Below are 9,645 nucleotides of genomic sequence, written 5' to 3'. Positions count from 1 at the left end.
GGGGGGGGGAGCAAAGTGCTACAGGTGTGGGTCTCTGGCTCACTTTGCTAAAAGAATTTCTTTTTCTTTTTTTCATTTGTTTTATTATTAAATACTAAAAAAATTAATACTAAATTTTAATACCAAATAAAATATTATTAATAAATAAAATTTAAAATAAAATATAAATAAATATTAAATGCTAAAAAAAATTTTAAATCACAAGCTCCATAAAAAAGAGTCCCACAGGGTGGGCTCAGCCAAATTTATCTCCCAAGCCTCTATACATCAAATGAGGACATAACTTAAAAGGATGCTGGGAATGTAGCTCAGGTGTGGCAAATTTTCCACCTGCACATTAGCCATCACTAATTGTCCTGACTTTTGTCTTGCCATTATACCTTAATGACACTGGAAAAGTGAGGCTGATGATTTTGCACAATTCAGCCTCACATAAATCTAATTCACATGCCAGTTAAGACAACAACCCATGATGTCATTGGTCCTCTTTGAAAACAAAGGACAAACAAGTGTTTTCCACTCAGTGCCTGGGAAGGACAAGTACGTTTCTCTGAGAAGGTTACACAAAACCTTCTCAGAAGACTCACTATGTGCTCCTCACACTGCCAGAAGCAGAAATGGCTTCCCTGACCTTGGAGTTTTTCAAGTAGAGGCTGGATGAACACTCACTGGGTATGTTTTAGTAGTGATTCTTTTTTTGTATGAATTAGTCAAAATGGACGCTCAGATACCTTTCAGCTTTCAAATGCTGTTACACAGATGTATCCATAATGGCTAGAATCCTAATAATAATCCAATGCTTCATCGTGGTATAAAAGTTAACCCTGGGATCTCAAGGAAAATACAAAGGGAGGTTTGAGTCCTGGCAGGTCCTACCAAGCTAGAGAGTATTCCTAGCTCTGTTTCTTAAATGCTGTATGACTATGGACAAGTCTCTTAACCTCTTTGGACCTTATTTCCCTTCTATATTATGAGAGATGTCTTGGATCAACTCTAGACTCTTGTCTTCTCATCTCATTCACTGAAACACTAGGAATTTGAGAATAGTAACAAATTATGTCTTTACTTGAGTCCAAGGAGAGGTGTCCCACATGGAAAGAGAGATTCCATCTGGTCTGAGAAGTCTGTATAGAGCAAGCAAGTCTCCCTTATATAATAAGGCTAGTTACCTAAAGATACTGTGATGTCATTGTTGTTCAGTCATTTCAGTGAAGTACAACTCTTTGTGACTCTCTTTAGACTTTTCTTGGCAAAGATACTAGAGAAGTTTGTCATTTCCTTCTCCAGCTCATTTTATAGAAGAGGAAACTGAGGCAAACATGGTTAAGTCACTTACCAAGGGTCACACAACAAATCAGTGTGTGAAGCCAGATCTGATCTCAGAAGATGTCTTCCAGACCCAAAATTCTGTCTACTGTCTACTTGCCTGAACTTTAGATCATATGTACACCCAGGGAAAAGTACACTGGCCAGTTCTTGCCAGCTAAGCAGTATTCAATTTGTGGTAACTACTAGGGAGTTGGACCACATGACTTCTAAGGTCCCTTCCAGTAGAGAGATATGCATATATTATCATCTTACAAGTTTAGAGGGGCTCATCACTAGATGACCAAACATCATTTAAGTAATATTTTTGGCCATAGCAGGTACAGAAACTGTCAGGCTAGACATGAAGACCTTGCAATCTGTGTGGGTAGACAGGAAAATGTATAGATTCTTGAATGTTGAAATTGAAATTTTGAAAATTTCTTTTTAAATGAAATTAAAAGGCTAATGGGTGCAGCTAGGTGGTCCAGTGGATTGAGATCCAGATAGAGATGGAGAATCCTGGACTCAAATCTTGCCTTAGATTCCTAGCTATGTGACTCTGGGCAAGTCACTTAACCCCAGTTGCCTAGCTCTTATCACTCTTCTGCCTTAGAACACAGTATTGATTATAAGTTAGAAGATACAGGGTTTGTTTTTTTTCCAAAGGCTAATGATGAAGAAACTTCAACTTATTAAAATCCTCATTAGTGGGATTTAGGAAAACTCGTGAAACCAACTGGGATGGTATACTTTGATAGTCTAAGTATAAGAGTATAAATACAATATAAGAATATATGTGAATATGATGATTCTGATTTTTTTCTGATTTTAGATACGTTTTCCTCTTCTTTCCCATCAGAATCACCTCCATGCCATGATAAAATACTGGAGTAGTAATTCAGTGGAGGACATGTTAAATAGCAACAATAATAAGAAAGATACATGATGGTTAAACTGTGCTTTTTACAGAATGGATGATTTCACTAAATGTGTAAGACAGGATCTATCCCTAAAAAAATATGATAAAATATGTTCCCCAGTCATATACTAAAATGGTATATTTGAAAAGAGATATTATTGATTGGCTAAAATTGCATCATGGTACTTAAAAAATTACAGCACATTTGTGATACCCAAATAGGTAGAAACTTACAACCCTCCCATGTCAGCATTTGCCCATTAATTCATCAATCTTCAAAATATTTTTTATGATAAGCAAGATAGGAGCTTAGTTTCAGAGTTAGAAGTCATCTTCAAGATCAACTTATCCAATGTCTTCATTTTACATCTGAAGAAAATTGGACCCAGAGAAGTTCAATGATTTTCCTTAAGGCTACATAGGTAAGTAAATGGGAGAACCTGGCTTTGAACTCAGATCCTCTGAAAACATTGAAAACATTGTCTTCATTAATAGAATGTAAATTGAAAACATTGTCTTCATTAATAGAATGTAAATTCCTTGAGGGCAAGAACCATTTCATTTTTGTCTTCGATCCCCATTGACTAGAACATTGCCTTATACAAAGTATGTCTTTAATAATTGTTTTTTGATTGATTCCAAATCAAACATTCTTCTACTTTATCATAAAACTTTTTTTATTAGACATTTATTAATATTCATTTTTAATCTGTTTACATACTTTATGCCCCTACATTCCCCTTCATCCCCCGCTCTCCCCCCACCCATGGCCAACGCACATTTCCACTGGTTGTAACAAGTGTCCTTGTTCAGGGTCTATTTCCCATTCATGTCCGCCTCAGTCCATGCATTCAAGCAATTGTTTATCTTATATGTTTCCTCTCCTGCAGTCCTTCCTCTGAATGTGGGTAGCATCTTTACCATAAATCCCTCAGAGCTGTCTTGTGTCATTGCAGTGCTGCTGGTGCAGGAGCCCATTACATTTGATTTTACCATAGTATATCAGTCTCTGTGTACAATGTTCTTCTGGCTCTGCTCCTTTCGCTCTGCATCACTTCCTGGAGGTCTCTCCAATTTGCATGGAATTCCTCCAGTTTATTATTCCTTTTAGCACAATAGTATTCCATCACTCGCATATACCACAATTTGTTCAGCCATTCCCCAATTGAAGGTCATCCCCTCATTTTCCAGTTTTTTGCCACTACAAAAAGCGCAGCTCTAAATATTTTCGTACAAGTCTGTTTATCTATATCATAAAACTTTTTATTTATCTATGCAAAGTACTCATCTCTCCTTTCCACTGCCTCCCACAAATTGAACAATAAATAAAAGAAAATCCTCATAAAAATTATATAGAGATCAACAAAACAAATTCCCATATTGGCCATATGCAAAAACATATATCTCGTTCTTCATTTTAAGTCCACCACCTTGCCAGAAGGGGATGGGTTGCACATTTCATCTTGAATTCATCTGAACTTATGATCATTGCATTAATTGTTTCTGAAGTTTTTCTGTGGAGATCTCTTTATCATCTCTGATAAGGACAGTTTAGTTGATAAGGAAATAAGGACAGGACAAGGGAAATGTCTTTTACTTCATGCTTCCAGCTCTGGCTCCAGGAGCATGGAGTTTATTATATATATTTCAAGACTCATTTCACACAAAAGAAACCCCCCCCTGAATCTTTGCAGATGCGCAGAAGTTACAAATTATGTCACATCAAAACACAAAACATTGGCTTCAGAATAGACCAAGGCCAAGGCTGAATTTTGACTAGGTTCTTATCAGAAAGCCAAGTTGGGGAGTATATTGGCCTTAGCTATAACAGGTAGCAGCATTCCTTGCTGTGTTAACAGTGTTAACCCTTTAAATTCAGGTTTGATAGGAGCTTAAAGCTTTTCAGTAATACTTTTCAAGAAGAAATCACAAGGATCACAAAAGGGTTCAAAAGAGGAGTCTCAGATTTTTATCTATTCTCTTATTGGCTTTCCACATTTTTCTAAGTTGTATTTCTTAATAACATTGTTGGCATTGTAGGAATTGCTCTCCAAGTTCTGCTTAAGACACAAGAAGTCATACAGATACCAATTCATACAAGTCTTTGTATTTTTCACTTAAACCATCCATTTCATCATTTCTGTGATAAAATAATATGCTGCTATATTCATATACTATAATTTGTTTAGCCATTCCACAATACACTGTTGCCCCTTTAGTTTCCAGTTTTGTCTACCAGGAAAAGAGATGCTATGAATATTTTTGGATTTAAGAGTCTTTTTCTTTTATCAGTTTAGGGAACACAACTTGTAGTTGTACATCTGAGTCAAAGGGGATGCATAATTTTGTAAGTTTGGGGGCATAGTACAGAATTTCTTCCTCAGAACGACATAACCAATTAACATATTTCTATCAAGTATTATTTTACTCTTTATAAATGCTGGTATTTTTGGTGATTGCTATTGTGAATTACTGTTATTATTGCAATTAACTTTACATCATTGGCCACATCTATGAAGAGCTTTTTATGTCCCAAGCAAAGACAAAACAAAAGAGTCAGTGCCCCTAAGGAATTTACATGCATTTTGAGGGAAACACATACACTCATACAAAAATAAAATGTATATTTATGGAAGGATGGGGAAATGTAGTGTATTATAATAGACATATACATATGTATATAAGTTATATTACTTATGGAGAGAGCAGGTATAGGTATAAGACAAAGGATAGCTTATTAATAATAGAACATGTATTCCAGAGGGCACAATGAAACTTTTAGCAACAGTTGAAGAACCCAAGTGATATAGGGCTGATGTGGATGAGTACAAAGGAGCAAAAAGTGGTGGTTAGAGTTTCAGCAAAGGAAGTCTACAACTCAGATCTCTGAGATTCTAAATAGAATCATAGAGTAGTTGATTGCCAACCTTCATAGTGGAACAGCTAGGTGACATAGAGGATAAAGCACTTGGCCTGATGTCAGGAAGCCCTGAGTTCAAATTTGGCCTCAAAATCTTATCAGCTGTGTGACCTTGGCAAGTCACTTAATCTCTGTTTGCCTCAGTGTCTTCATCTATAAAATGAGGATAATATTATTATTACTACCTCCTGGGACTGATGTATCACATTAGATATTAATTAGGCTTTGCACAATGTCTGGCACATAGTAAGTACTACTTAAATGTTAGCTATTATTATTACTAGAAAAGAAAAAAGCTAATGTTTATTTGATTCAATGTAGATGATGTAACCACAGATAATAAAGGTTTTGATGTGTTACAGTATATTTGTTGTTATGCTTTCCATAGAGAGCATTAGACTTCAAACCAGAAAATCTATTGTCAGGTCATGAACATTAACTGTGTGATCTACTGAAAGTCATTTTCCCTCTCTGAAGCCTCAGTTTTCTTATTGGTTAAAATTGCATTACCAATATGTGCATTATATGCCGCCATGACGTTTTTCAGGGACCAAATTAGAGGAACAACTTTTTACATCTATAAATAACAACAAATGGCATAATTAATCATCATAAATAACAACATATGATAAAATAACAACAAATGGAATTGTTTCCTAGGATTCAATTCTTGGATTCATCTGGGAAGGTATATAAGATCATAAATTGAGAACTAGAAGGGGCCTTAGAGATCATGTAGTCTTCAAGATTCTCCCCTCTTCCTAAAACACAGGTTTGATTATACCATGCCCTGCTCAACAAACTCCAGTGCCTCCTTACTTATTGTCTCTAGAATCAAGCAAAAACTTCTTGGGTACCAAGAGCCATTTAGAACCTAGCCCCAACCTGCCTTTCTGAGCTTATTGCAAATTATTCTACATACTCTGCTTTTCAGCCAAAAAGGCCATCTGGCTTTTCCTCTCATACAGCATTCCAACTCCTTTGCCCACACTTGAAATGGACTCTGACTCACCCCCAACTCTTACAGTTCCTTACTTCCATCAAAGTCAAGTTCAGTTTCTCCCTCCTACCAAGGCATTCCCTGATCCTCCAATCAGCAAGTGCCTACCCCTCAAAAAATTATATTTGGAAGATATTTATCATTATTTATATTGTTTTCCCTGATGGAATGTAAGCTTTTTGACAGCTACTATTTCATTTTTATCATGCATATGGTAAACTTTTACTCTCTACTAAACACTAAATAAGCACATTATTTAATAGTTCAAATCTCTCGTTTTATAGTGAGGGAATTGAGATCCTAAAAAATAAAGTTATTTTCCCAATCCCCCAAAGAAGGTAAGTGGCAGGGCCAGAATATCAACTCCAGAATCAATGTTCCTTTTTTTTAAGCCTTGCCTTCTTAGAATCAATACTGAATATTGGTTCCAAAGCAGTATAACAATAAGTACTAGGCAATTGAAGTTAAGTGATTTGCCCAGGATCACACAGCTAGGAAGTAACTGAGATCATATTTGAACCCAGGACCACTCATTTCTAGACTTGGTTCTCAATCTACTGAGCTGCCCCTCCAATGTTCTTTCAGTTGAACTACCTGACTCCTTAAGGTATGACAGAGAGATCAAAAAACCCAAGCAAATGAGAAAACAAAATTCCAAAAAAGCCCTCATAGCAATTGCCCTTTTCCTCAGGAAGCATCATCTTTTGGACTGGAACATTGTCTAAGCCTATTTGTGAGCCATCTGGGAAAACAGGAGGTGACAAACACAGAAATGATCTAAGATTGACTGATTTATTTTCCAAAGATCCTTAGGCAAAGATTACATCTAGCTTGAATGCGATTTTGCTCAGTAGTGGTTATAGAGTGAAAATTCAATCACCCCCAATCCCAGGCTCTTTACCTCTAACTCAGATATGGGATAGGACACAACAATCTGATCAAATGAATAATTAGTACCAGAAGATACTGGGGCTGATCAGATTTCACTGACAGGATATTGATCTACTATCGCTGTCCACATTTCTTTCTTGCAGGTGGATCTATCTCTATTTTTTAGTAAGATTTATAAAATCGTCCCTAAAGTGAGTCTACAAAAAATGCTGTGGTTAAATGAGGTCTTTAGCCTAATGTAACCCATGACTCAACACCCAAAGCTCTGGACCTCCAGACTTAGTTCAGCCTTGGGACCATCTGGCTTCTGGCCTCGCCATTCAACTGAAACCACTTTTTCCTATTGCTAATCTCTTAATTGCCCAACCTAATGGCCTTTTGCCAGTCTTCATCCTTCTTGACCTCTTTGCAGTCTATGGCTCTCTTTCTCTTGAGACAACTCCTCTCTTCGTTCTTCTGGCTATCTGAGATGACTTATTGACTCGTTGTCCATTAAAAGTGGCTGTCCTAGTTTCATTTTTCTTTTTCACTTTAATACTATCTCACTTGGTAATCTCATCAACTCCCATGAAGAAGGGTAAAGAGGAGAGGTGAACAATAAAAAACTCTTTAAATCAAGTGAATAGTAATAAACAACATCCACTGAAGTCAATCTATTGGAAGCCAACAAGCATCTGGAGACCTACTAGCTGTGTGATTATGGATAATTTACTTTACCTTCTGAGACTCAGTTTCCTCATCTTTCCAATAGCAATACTCATGCCTTGTAGTGTTCCATAAGATTGTTTGAAGAAGCAAAGTGCCTTACAAATTTTAAGGTGCTATATAAATGTCAGTTATTATTATCATTACTGTTATTATAGATTTTTGGATGTCATTACACCCTGCTAGGCTTAATTTCGCACTATATAAAATGAGGCAATTGGCCTCCTAGACCAGAGGTTTGGGTCATACTTAAGCGTTTAGTGACTAGGGGTTTCAAGTTTGACACCTACCTCTCTGCCATCTTTAAGGAAACTTCTTTAAGGATTCTAACATTCTATAATTCAGAAGTGAGATATGCGGGATTTGATCCTTGTTTAAATCCTCAGGGCAGAATGAGATGCCCCAGACTAAATGAATGAGACAATGTGTCCACCTAACCAACCAAATATAGTAGAAAGCATCCTGAAGCATGAAATCCTAAAACTGTGATTCCTTTCAAAGCATCACAACTTCCTAACTGTACAATCATGGACAAGCCATTCAATTTTTCTGAGCTTCTTGGGTATTTTGGTTATAATCCATAAAACGGGGATAATATGTGCCCGGACTATCTCACAATTAGGCTGAGCATCAAATTTGATCATGTATTTAATTGTTTTATATGCTTTAGAGCTATATGGATGTTATTATCAGTGTTATATTCTAGGCAGTGTTATATTCTAGACATAGGTTAGAGGCCTGGGCTTAGAGTCAGGAAGACGAGTTCAAATCTAACCTCAGACACTAACTGTGCAACCCTGGACAAGTCACTTAACTTTCTTAGCTTCAGTTTCCTCATCTATACAATGAGCTGGAGAAGGAAATGGCAAACCACTCCAGTATCTTTGCCAAGAAAATGCCAAATAGGGTCTCAAAGAGTCAGATATGACTGAAATAACTGAAGATCAACATTATATTCTATCCACAGACTTGCTTTAAAGAGAGGTAGTATACTGTGATAGGGAAAAGCAGTGGATTTGGAATCATGAGATCTGCCTGTCTGTCCTGACTGGACAGTTACTAGCTTTGTGACTACAATGAACTAGTACCTTGACCTCCTCTGTTAACTTTAGTTTCTTCATTATAGCAGAATGAAAGAAAAAGGACTAAATTACATGACATCTAAGATCCCTTACAACTCTGGCTTTCTTTTTATGTGATTAGATTTTTACAACTGACCTTATGGTAACACTTAGGGTTATAGCGAGTCAAATGAGAGCATGGCTGCCAAAGAAGATGGTAGACTGGTAGAATTCTGCAAACCCCAACTCAATATGTGGCTATCAACTGATTATAGTCAAATATATACTTTTTTCCTCTAGAATATCTCCGTAAATGGACCAGGAAGTAAATGGGGGGGAAGAGGGGGTAGTTTGTAGGAGAAGATTCTGTGACATTTACAATAGGTTTAGGAGCTTCAAAGATCAAGATTAAAATGGAAGAAAATTGAGTGAAAAGAGAGGAGAGCCTACCTCACTATTGTTCCCCTTGGTGACACACACACACGCACACACACTCAGGAAGCCCATTCACTCCCCTTGCCTCTACCCACATCTAAGAGCTAAGATATTTAGCTGCACCTCCCCTCCACATACACACACACTCAATTGAAAAGCAGAGAACAGCCCTGGGCTGAAAAAAGAAGAGAGGGAGGAGTTGTTATCTGGGAGGAGGTGGTTAGGGGGCAGAGAGAAATTTTGAAAGCTTTCCAAATATAGAAGGAAAGGTCCAGAAGGGGTCACAGGGTGATAGAGAGGGTTTATTGCTGTCTTTCTGTCACCATTGCTGATTTCAATATTAATATTTGTTGATGTTTTCAAGAGCCCCTGAATCACATAAAGAATTGAATTTTTCACTCCTAGG

The sequence above is a fragment of the Gracilinanus agilis genome, chromosome 4, assembly GCF_016433145.1.
Source record: "Gracilinanus agilis isolate LMUSP501 chromosome 4, AgileGrace, whole genome shotgun sequence".
Classification (NCBI taxonomy): domain Eukaryota; kingdom Metazoa; phylum Chordata; class Mammalia; order Didelphimorphia; family Didelphidae; genus Gracilinanus; species Gracilinanus agilis.
Note: the sequence above shows the minus strand (reverse complement) of the source record.